This window comes from Chlorocebus sabaeus, chromosome 17, assembly GCF_047675955.1.
Source record: "Chlorocebus sabaeus isolate Y175 chromosome 17, mChlSab1.0.hap1, whole genome shotgun sequence".
Lineage (NCBI taxonomy): Eukaryota > Metazoa > Chordata > Mammalia > Primates > Cercopithecidae > Chlorocebus > Chlorocebus sabaeus.
The window spans coordinates 10,628,758-10,640,572 of NC_132920.1; positions in this window are offsets into that span (position 1 = coordinate 10,628,758).

Genomic DNA, 11,815 nt, shown 5'->3' on the forward strand with positions numbered 1-11,815 from the left:
CCAACAACATGAATATATTTAATGACATTGAACTGTACACTTAAAAATGGTTAAGATCAGCTGGGCACAGTGGCTCATGCCTGTAATCCCAGCGCTTTGGGAGGCCGAGGTGGGAGAGGATCATGAGGTCAAGAGCTTGAGAGCATCCTGGTCAACATGGTGAAACCCTGTCTTCACTCAAAATACAAAAATTAGCTGGGTGTGGTGGTGCCTGCCTGTAATCTCAGCTTCTCAGGAGGTTGAGGCAAGAGAATTGCTTGAACCCGGGAGGCAGAAGTTGCAGTGATCCAAGATCGCATCACTGCACGCCAGCCTGGTGACAGAGTGAGACTCTATCTCAAAAAAAAAAAAAAAAAAAAAAAGGTTAAGATCCTAAATTTTATGTTATATTGATTTTTTACCTCAATAAAAAAGTTTTTAAAATTACAAAACAGCCACACAAATGTTCTGCTCCATCCAGAACCTGTAAGGTCAACCACAGCAGGGGGGTCAGCCTCCATCACAGCACTTGGACCAGACCTTCAGTAGAGAGTGGACAGGTGCTTCACCACCCTACAGCCCCCTTCTCCTCCTTTCCTGAGAGTCAAAAGCTCAAAACTCACCTTCCAGCTATAGCAGTAAATTCACGAAGCTGTCCACCTCCCCTCTCTCAGGTCCAAGTCCCTCCCTGTCAAGGGCATAGGGATCCCCAAGTATTCACCCCATTGCTTGATAGAGTGTGGCATTTGTTGACACAGGTAGAATTGGGAGCAATGCATTACCAATATGCTAATTTTGAAATGCCTATTTGGCACCCAAAATGAGTTATCAAATAAACAGCAGGACATACAATGGAAAGCTCAAAAGAAAGGCTGGGCTGCAAAAATGAATGCGGGCTCCTAGCACAGAAAGCGTAGACTGGAATGGAAATGGATAAGCTCACCCTGAGAAAAGCAGAGACAGAAGAGCAAGTGTGTGGCCGAAGACTGAGTTAGCTGGGGGAATGAAAATGGAGGAAACATCACCCAAGTCTTTCTACCCACCCACAAGAGATGGCCAAATTAAGGACAGAATTCAATTGGGACTCTTTGTGTTCCAGTGAGAGAAATTGAACCAAGAGACTTGTATTGGAAACTTTGTGATTTCCGAAAGAAACAGGATGCAGAAACTGAAAAACCAGAGAATAAACCACATGACTCTTGCTCTGGCATAACTCCCTGCTCCTCTCTATAAATCAACTTTATGCCACAGCAGGAAACACTGCTACGGCAGCAACGGAACTCATCTCCTCCAGCTCCACCATCAAGGACGACTGAGCTTCCTTTTAATTCCAGTTCAAAAAATTCCAGGGAAGAACAGATGGGTTCAGCTTAGGTCATGTGAACACCCTATTGCTATCATCTGAATGTTTGTGTCCCCTCAAAAACTTGTAAGTTGAAATCTTAACCCCTAAGGTGACGGTATTTAAAGATGGGATCTTTGGGAGGTGACTGGGTCTTGAGGATGGAGCCCTCATGAATGGAATTAGCGTCCTTGTAAAAGAGGCCCCGGAAGGCTGGGAGCAGTGGCTCATGCTGTAATCCCAGCACTTTGGGAGATGAGGTGGGCGGATCACAAGGTCAGGAGTTCAAGACCAGACTGACCAACATGGTGAAACCCCATCTCTACTAAAAATACAATTAGCCGGGTATGGAGTCACGTACCTGTAATCCCAGCTACTCGGGAGGCTGAGGCAGGGGAATCACTTGAACCTGGGAGGCAGAAGCTGCAGTGAGCCGAGATCGCACCATTGCACTCCAGCCTGGGCAACAGAGTGAGACTCCGTCTCCAAAAAATAAATAAAAAAAAACAGGTCTGAGAGAGCTGCTTGGCCCTTCCACTGTGTGAGAGGACACTGTGAGAAGGCACAGTCTATGAACCAGGCACAATTTATGAACCAGGAACCTCTCACCAGACACCGAATCTCCCAGTGCCTTGATCTTAAACTCATCAGCCTCCAGAACTATAAGAAATAAATTTCTGATGTTTATAAGCCACTTAGTTTAAGGTATTTTTGTAATTACAGCCCCAAAGGACTAAGATACCTGCCAACCCAATATTGGATAGGTTGGGTTGGAGCCAGTGCCTAGACCAGTCTTCAACTGTGACCAGAGAGGAAGGGTTAGTGAAAATAGGGAAGTCCTCACCAGAATAGCCAGATTTTTTTTAAATTTTGAGATGGAGTTTCACTCTTGTTGCCCAGGCTGGAGTATAATAATGTGATCTTGGCTCACTGCAACCTCCGCCTCCCGGGTTCAAGTGATTCTCCTCTCTCAGCCTCCCAATGTAGCTGAGATTACCTGCATGCGCCACCATGCCCGGCTAATTTTGTATTTTTAGTAGAGATGGGGTTTCTCCATGTTGGTCGGGCTGGTTTCAAAATCCCGACCTCAGGTGATCCACCCGCCTCGGCCTCCCAAAGTACTGAGATTACAGGCATGAACCACTGCACCCTGCCAGAATAGCCAGATTTGAGTGAGAAAAGCATTTCCTAAAAAAGGTTGGAAGAGGCCCAGGTGGACAAAAGTAAGTCCCCACTATACAACATCCAGACTCTTTGAGGCAGAAGCCTGTGTACAAAGATACAGTAACAAAGGAAGTAGTGACACCAGCCACACACACCCTCTCCCTCTAGTTGCCATTCCTTGTTTCTGAAAGAGATCATATCTTAATAATTATAGAACTCTAGCTGGCCTGGGGTGTCTGCCGCTGAAACTTCAATTGCAGCTTATTCAGGAGAAGCTAAGGCATATCACAGGTCTCAAAGCATCAGGTACACTATAGCAGTCCCACCCAGGGGCCTGGGGTAGTCTGTTCTCAGCATTTTCCACCAATTTCATAACAAGTAAGAGCCTAATTCTTCCAGACCCCATCTCCCCAAAGGCAACTAAATCAGAAGGAAAGATCTACTGAATACTGGTTCACAGAAGCCTAAAGCTGCCTCATCAGAGCCTGGGGATTCCATTCTGTTGACCCAGTGGACTTCTTTGTCTTATCACAGCAGAACATATCAGCACTAGAAATCAACACGTTGTTCCAGGCAGTGGTCATCAACCGTGATGAGGACAAGATGGCTTTTGCTTTCTTATCTCTCTACTCCCAGCACAGAAACACTGCCTGTCCTTGCTCTCATATGCTCATCCCTGTGGATGAGATCATCACATCTAAAACTAGAGCGTTCACTATTGATGATCTATTACCTACATTGCTCACAAAATAGGCCCGAAGGGCTTATCACAATTCATTCATTCACTCACTATTAAACAGAGGGACTTAAACAGGGTAGGACTTGGTAGGGCCCCAACAATCAATGATTGATAACACAGCTGTTAGCCAGAACTTCAGTACAGGCCTCTTACTATCTACAGCAACCCCGGATAGAAATAATCAACACTATGTAAGAATCTGTGCTTTTGCTCACCTGTCTCCTTTTCAGAATCATGGAGCATTGGACATTTTTTTTGTAGCTGTAATTTGTTTCAATGGACTGCAATCATTGCTTCTCATACATAGGTTGCCCCTGTCTTGTCCCTGCCATAACACTGTTCACCTTAGACTTTTTGTTCCCATCATTGCTAGCCCAGAAAACTCTGAAAGAATTTTCATTCTCCAACAATCAGTGAGAGCAGGGCCATTCTTGCCTTCTCTGCCCCAGCTTTGGCTACCTTCCAAGTTACCCTGATTCCACTCGGTAAAAAAAATATGTCAGCTGGGCACAGTGGCTCACGCCTGTTATCCCAGTGCTTTGGGGGGCTGAAGTGGGAGGATCACTTGAGGCCAGGAGTTTGAGATCAGTCTGGGCAACATAGTAAGACCCTGTCTCTGAAAAAAAAAAATGTGTGTGTATATATATATATATAAGATAAGCCCTTCTGGGCGTATTTTGTGGGCAATGTAGGTAATCGATCATCAATAGTGAACGTTCTAGTTTTAGTTGTGATGATCTCATCCACAGGGATGAGCATATGAGAGCAAGGACAGGCAGTGTTTCTGTGCTGGGAGTAGAGAGATAAGAAAGCAAAAGCCATCTTGTCCTCATCACGGTTGATGACCACTGCCTGGAACAACATGCTGATTTCTAGTGCTGATATGTTCTGCTGTGATAAGACAAAGAAGTCCACTGGGTCAACAGGATGGAATCCCCAGGCTCTGATGAGGCGGCTTTAGGCTTCTATGAACCAGTATTCAGTAGATCTTTCCTTCTGATTTAGTGTGTATACACACACACACACACACACACACACATATATATGTAGCCAGGTGTGACAGTATATGCCTGTAGTCCTAGCTACTCATGAGGCTGAGGTGCTTGAGCCCAGGAGTTCAAGGTTACAGTGAGTTATGATCCTTGGGTATATCTTCTAGGTATGTATACATGTTTTTTGTTGTTTTTGTTTTTGTTTTAAATTTGAGATGGAGTCTCACTTTGTTGCCCAGGCTGAAGTGCAGTGGTGCAATCTTGGCTCACTGCAACCTCCGCCTTCCAGTTTCAAGCGATTCTCCTGTCTCAGTCTCCCGAGAAATTGGAATTATAGGTGCGTGCCACCACGCTCGGCTAATTTTTTATATTTTTAGTAGAGATGGGGTTTCACCGTGTTAGCCAGGATGGTCTTGATCTCCTGACATCATGATCCACCTGCCTCGGCCTCCCAAATACTTGGGATTACAGGCGTGAGCCACCACGCCTGGCCGTATACGTGTTAATGAACACCACTGCACTCCAGCCTGAGTGACAATGCAAGACCTTGTATTTTTTTTTTCTTTTTTGAGATGGAGTCTCGCTCTGTCACCCAGACTGGGGTGCAGTGGCACCATCTCGGCTCACTGTAACCTCCACCTCCTGGGTTCAAGTGGTTCTCCTGCCTCAGCCTCCCAAGTAGCTGGGACTACAGGCGTATACCACCACACCTGGCTAATTTTTGTACTTTTAGTAGAGACAGGGTTTCACAATGTTGTCCAGGCTGGCTCAAACTCCTGACCTTAGGTGATCCATCTGCCTCAGCCTCCCAAAGTGCTGGAATTACAGGTGTGAGCCACCGTGCCCAGGCGTAAGACCCCATCTTTTATTTGTTTGTTTTTTGAGATGAAGTTTTGCTCTTGTTGTCCAGGCTGGAGTGCAGTGGTGCAATCTTGTCTCACTGTAACCTCTGCCTCCCGGGTTCAAGCGATTCTCCTGCCGCACCCTCCTGAGTAGCTGGGATTACAGGCGCCTGCCACCATGCCTGGCTACTTTTTTTTATTTTTAGTAGAGACGGGCTTTCATCATGTTGGCCGGGCTGGTCTCAAACTCCTGACCTCAGGTGATCCATCCCCCTTGGCCTCCCAAAGTGCTGGGATTAAGGTGTGAACCACTGTACCCAGCCGCAAAACCCCATCTTGAAAAAAAAAGAACATGTGTGAAGACAGCCTTCATGATTAAGCTGGATATTTATCATTTCACAGGAGTACTAGCGAGGAGCAGAATGATATTAGAGGCAGTGTGTAGTGTGGGCTACTCCAGCCACAGAGCAGGAGCCTCTTAAACATATGAATGTATGCTGATGCTTTCATTTTATACTGAGCTCTCTCATCACACCCTAAATCCAGACCTTCTTAATCAAGCTTCATCAAGTTCTGCATGTCATGTTATATGCTGCTCCACCAAACTGAGTTTCACAATGCTGTCCAAGACTTTAGAAGCATAATCTGTTAAATTCTATTCATTCTCATCAAGCCTTATTGTGTGATACTATGTCCCTTACAGACATACACACTGTGTTATTGAACCTAAAATTCTACTAATTATAAGTTCCATAATTTCTTGTACCACTAAAAAATATAAAAGCTTGCCAATTAAACTATGACAATGCTTTTTTATAACCGCTTATAATTTTTATTTTAAAAAATTTAGACAGGGCGCAGTGGCTCAAGCCTGTAATCCCAGCACTTTGGGAGGCCAAGGAGGATGAATCACAAGGTCAGGAGATCAAGACCATCCTGGCCAACACAGTAAACCCTGTCTCTACTAAAAATACAAAAAGTAGCTGGACGTGATGACACGTGCCTGTAATCCCAGCTACTCAGGAGGCTGAGGCAGGAGAATCGCTTGAACCAGGGAGTCAGAGGTTGCACCAAGCTGAGATCGCGCCACTACACTCCAGCCTGGCGACAGAGCAAGACTCCATCTCAAAAAATAAATAAATAAATAAATTTCAAGGGTGTTTTTTTAGACCAAGGATTTGCAAACTATAGCTCATGGTACAAATCCAACCTGCTACCTGTTCTAGTAAATGAAGTTTAACTGGGAGGCAGCCAAGCTCACTGGTTTCCTTTTTGGCTGCTTCTGCAGGATGCCTTCAGAGTCAGAAATATTTATCTGGCCAACCCCTGCTCTTGCTTCATTTAGACACATTTTTAAAAATCATACTTTATTTTTTATTTATACACAAGATTGACATAAATGAAATAAATTGGTCATTTCTTTACAACGAATATGCAAGAAAACATGGATTTGTGGTCATTTCTCTGAAAACAAATATTTGCTCCACTAAATTCAAATTTTGGCCCTGCTGATTTGTTTTCTGTGCCCTTTTCATTTCACTGCCAAATCATAGTGTCATCTTTTTGAAAATATTTTAAATAGGATCAGCAATAAAGATCGGGCTTCTCATGTGGGATCACTGCTAAGGCTAGAGTCCTCTGAAAGTTCTATGGGGGAGGAAAGATATTTTTTTCCTATATCCTTCATAGTTTTTAGGTGCCCTCCCCACCATAATGAAAGATGGATTAACAACAGAAAAGCTGACATTTATTAACATGTATACATACATACCCAGAAGATACCCAGGGAAAAATAAGTGACTTTCAGAGAGATGGCTTAGAACTCAGGCTTTAACACCATCTTCATCTCAAAGGAAATTGAGGGAGGCAAGTTACGGAGAGGTGACCAGGAAACGCACAGTAAGCAAGCGTAAATTTCATCATGCAAATTTAAAAGTCAGTGCCTTCTCCACTGATGGGCATCTTTATTGATTTAATCCTCCTCTTTCTGGTGCGGAGAGAAACACCCTTATAAATAGAGATTTCCTTACGTGTAAAGTTCTCTTACAAAAAGGTAACTTTAGCAGGGCTCAGTGACTCACGCCTATAATTCCAGTACTTTGGGAGATTGAGGTGGGTGGATCATGAGGTCAGGAATTCCCGACCTGCCGGACCAACATGGTGAAACCCTGTCTCTCCTAAAAATACAAAGATTAGCCGGGTGTGGTGGCGGGCGCCTGTAATACCAGCTACTCAGGAGGCTGAGGCAGGAGAATCACTTGAACTTGGGAGGCAGAGCTTGCAGTGAGCAGAGATCAAAGCACTGCACTCAAGCCTGGGCAATTGAGCGAGACTCCAGCAGAAAGAAAGAAAGAGAGAAAGAAAGAGGGAGGGAGGGAGGGAGGGAGGGAGGGAGGGAGAGAGAGAGAAAGAGAGAGAGGGAGAGAGAGAGAGAGAGAGAAAGAGAGAGAGAAAGAAAGAGAGAAAGAGAGAAAGGGAGGAAGGGGGGGCACAGTGGCTCATGCCTGTAATCCCAGCACTTTGGGAGTCCGCGGCTGTGGATCACCTGAGGTCAGGAGTTCAAGACCAGCCTGGCCAACATGGTAAAACCCCGTCTCTACTAAAAATACAAAAATTAGCTGGGCGTGGCAGCATGCGCCTGTAACCTCAGCTACTGGGGAGACTGAGGCAGGAGAATTGCTTGAACCTGGGAGGTGAAGGCTGCAGTGAGCCAAGATTATGCCACTGCACTCCAGCCTAGGGGACAGAGCAAGACTCCATCTCAAAACAAACAAAAAAAATAAAACAAAAACAAAAGATAAGGAAAAATATCCCAACCCTTTCTTTTTTGTTAGTAACAGAAATCTCAACAAGGGAGCTTAGGTGCCTCATCAGATATCATAAAAACCTTTTTAAGGAAACAGCATATAGCTATAATACAACCTAATTCTTGATACCTCCACTAGTTTTTCCTCTAGTATTTTTTTTTTTAAAAAACCCCATTTTCAAAGTTTCTTTGAACTTCAAGAATTAAGGTGCAAAGCCCATCCTGTTATTTATTTATTTATTTATTTATTTATTTATTTATTTATTTATTTTCAATTTCTGCAGAAGTTTTCCCTTTTGCCTATTTCTTGCTATTAGAGAATATTCTGGTTAAGAAGACTCTGGTTAAACAAAGCATGCATATAACAAGTTTCCCTTTAGGTAGGTCTACCAATGCGTGCATCTCAGTCATGGTCCACAGCTTGCTGAGAAGGTAGAAAGGGGTGAATCCTTACTGGAGCAAGGTTCTTTCTGGCAGGGGTGGGATCAAGAATAGTGATGGAGTAGCTACATTTCAGGAAGTTCAAGCAGTCCCTGCTTAAGGTCTGACAGGCATCTTCATTCTGCCAGACCCATGACCTACCACACACCATGATGCTATCCCAGTTTCCTCCTTTTCAGTAAATGGAACCACTATCCATGCTATTACTCAAGCCAAAAAATCCTAGGGGTAACTCTGGATTCTGCCTGTCTCCCTCATTACCATCAAAAAGAGCTGTCATTTTGTCAGAGGTATTTGAACCAGAGCGACTCCATCTTGAACACGGGCTGGGTAAAACAAGACTGAGGCCTATTGGGCTGCATTACTAGGAGGTCAGGCATTCTTAGTTACAGGATAAGACAGGAAGTCAGCAGGACTGATATCACAAGATACAGGTCATGAACACTCTGGTGATAAAACAGGAGGTGCTGGCTGGGCGCGGTAGCTCACTTGCTAGTAATCCCAGCACTTTGGGAGGCCGAGGTGGGTCAATAGCTTTAGGTCAGAAGTTTGAGACCAGCCCAGCCAACATGGTGAAACCCTGTCTCTACTGAAAACACAAAATAGTAGCTGGGCATGGTAGCATGCATCTGTAGTCCCAGCTACTTGGGAGGCCGAGGCAGGAGAATTGTTTGAACCTGGGAGGCGGAGGGTGCAGTGAGCTGAGATTGCACCACTGCACTCCAGTTTGGGTAAGAGTGAGACAGTGTCTCAAAAAAGAAACAAAAAAACAAAAAACAAAACCAGGAGGTGCTAAAGAAGCTCACCAAAACCAATACGGCAAGAAAGTGACCTCTGGTCATCCTCATTACTCGTTACACACTAATTATAATCCATTAGCATGATAAGACACTCCCACCAGCACCATGACAGTTTACAAATGCCATGGCAACATCAGGAAGTTATCCTATCTAGTCTAAAAGGAGGAGGAACCCTTAGTTCCAGGAAATCTCTACCCCTTTCCTAGAAAACTCATTAATAATCCATCTTTGTTGAGCATATATTCAAGAAATAAGCATAAAAATAGCTTATGTCTATTCTATTTTTATGTCTATGGAGTAGTCATTCTTTTGTTCCTTTCTTAATAAACCTGCTTTCACTTTACTTTATGGACTTGCCCCAGATTCTTTTCTTGCGTAAAATCCAAGAACCCTCTCTTGGGGTCTACTCTGGGACCCCTTTATGGTAATAATTTTTTCTCTAAAATGCACCTTCAAGTTCTCCCCTCTCTCCATATACATCACATCCACCCTGGAATTAAACTCCAGTCTCTAGTCCAGGACAGCTGCAGTAGTTTCCTAACAGCTCTCCCTGCCTCTCCTCCTATCTCCCTCCACACCATGTTCCATAAAACAGCTGGAATGAGTTTTCCTTCAACTTTAAGTTTAGGGGTACATGTGCAGGATATGCAGGTTTGTTACAGAGCTAAATGAGTGCCATGGTGGTTTGCTGCAAAGATCATCCCATCACCTAGGTATTAAGCTATTCTTCCTGATGCACCCCCCAATCCCTCCAACAGGCCCCAGTGTGTGTTGTTCCCCATGCGTTCTCATTATTCAGTTCCCACTTATAAGCGAGAACATGTGGTATTTGGTTTTCTGTTCTTGCATTAGTTTGCTGTGAATAATTGCTTCCAACCCCATCCATGTCCCTGCAAAGGACGTGATCTCCTTCCTTTTTATGGCTGCAGAGTATTCAATTTAGGTTAATTCCATGTCTTTGCTATTGTGAATAGTGCTGCAATGAAGATACATGTGCATATATCTTTACAATAGGATGATTTGTATTCCTTCAGGTACATACCCAGTAATGGGATTGCTGGGTCAAATGGCATTTCTGCCTCTAAGTCTTTGAGGAATCACCACACTGTCTTCCACAATGGTTGAACTAATTTACACTGCCACCAACAGTGTAAAAGCGTTCTTTTTTCTCTGCAACCTTGACAGTATCTGTTGTTTATTGACTTTCTAATAATAGCTACTCTGACTGGTGTGAGATGGCATCTCGTTGTGGGTTTGATTTGCATCTCTCTAATGATCAGTGATGTTGAGCTTTTTTTCATATGTTTGTTGGCCGCATGTATGTCTTCTTTTCAGAAGTGTCTGTTCATGTCCTTTGCCCACTTTTTATGGTTTGTGTGTGTGTGTGTGTGTGTGTGTAAATTTGTTTAAGTTCCTTGTAGACTCTGGATATTAGACCTTTGTGAGATGGATAGATTGCAAAAATTTTCTCCCATTCTGTAGGTTGTCTGTTTATTCTGATGATAGTTTCTTCTGTTGTGTTTCTTTTGCTTTTTAGTTTAATTAGATCCCATCTGTCAATTTTTGCTTTTGTTCCAACTGCTTTTAGCATTTTTGTTATGAAATCATTGCCTGTGCCTATGTACGGAATGGTATTGCCTAGATTTTCTAGGGTGTTTATAGTTTTGGGTTTTACATTTAAGTATTTAATCCATCCTAAGTTAATCTTTGTATATGGTATAAGGAAGGCGACCAGTTTCAATTTTCTGCATACAGCTAGCTAGTTCTTCCAGCACCATTTATTGAATAGGGAATCCTTTCCCCATTGCTTGTTTTTGTCAGGTTTGTTGAAGATCAGATGGTTGCAGATGTGTGGTCTTATTTCTGAGTTATCTATTCTGTTCCATTGGTCTATGTGTCTTTTCTTGTACAAGCCATGCTGTTTTGGTTACTGTAGCCTTGTAGTATAGTTTGAAGTCAGGTACCATGATGCTTACAACTTTGTTCATTTTGCTTAGGATTGTCCTAGCTATATCGGCTCTTTTTCGGTTCCACATGAACTTTAAAATAGTTTTTCTTATTCTGTGAAGAATGTCAATGGCAGTTTAAGTGAAATAGCATTGAATCTATAAATTACTTTGCACAGTATGGCCATTTGCATGATATTAATTCTTCCTATTCATGAGCATGGAATATTTTTCCATTTGTTAGGGTCCTGTTTTTTTGTTTTTGTTTTTTGGTTTTTTTTTTTTTTTTTGAGATGGAGTTTCACTTTTGTTGCCCAGGCTGAAGTGCAGTGGCACGATATTGGCTCACTGCAACCTCCACCTCCTGGGTTCAAGTGATTCTCTTGCCTCAGCCTCCCAAGTAGCTGGGATTATAGGCACCCGCCACCACACCTGCCTCATTTTTTGTAGTTTTAGTAAAGATGGTGTTTTGCCACATTGGGCAGGCTGGTCTCAAACTCCTGACCTCAGGTGATCCACCTGCCTCAGCCTCTCAAAGTGCTGGGATTACAGGCATGGGTCACTGTGCCTGGCCCCTCTCTGATTTCTTTGAGCAGTGGTTTGTAGTTCTTCTAGAAAAGGTCCTTCACTTCTGTTGTTAGTTGTATTCCTAGGTATTTTATCCTTTCTGCAACAATTGTGAATGGGAGTTGATTCATGATTTGACTCTCTGCTTGGATGTTATTGGTATATAGGAATGTTAGCAATTTTTGTACATTGATTTT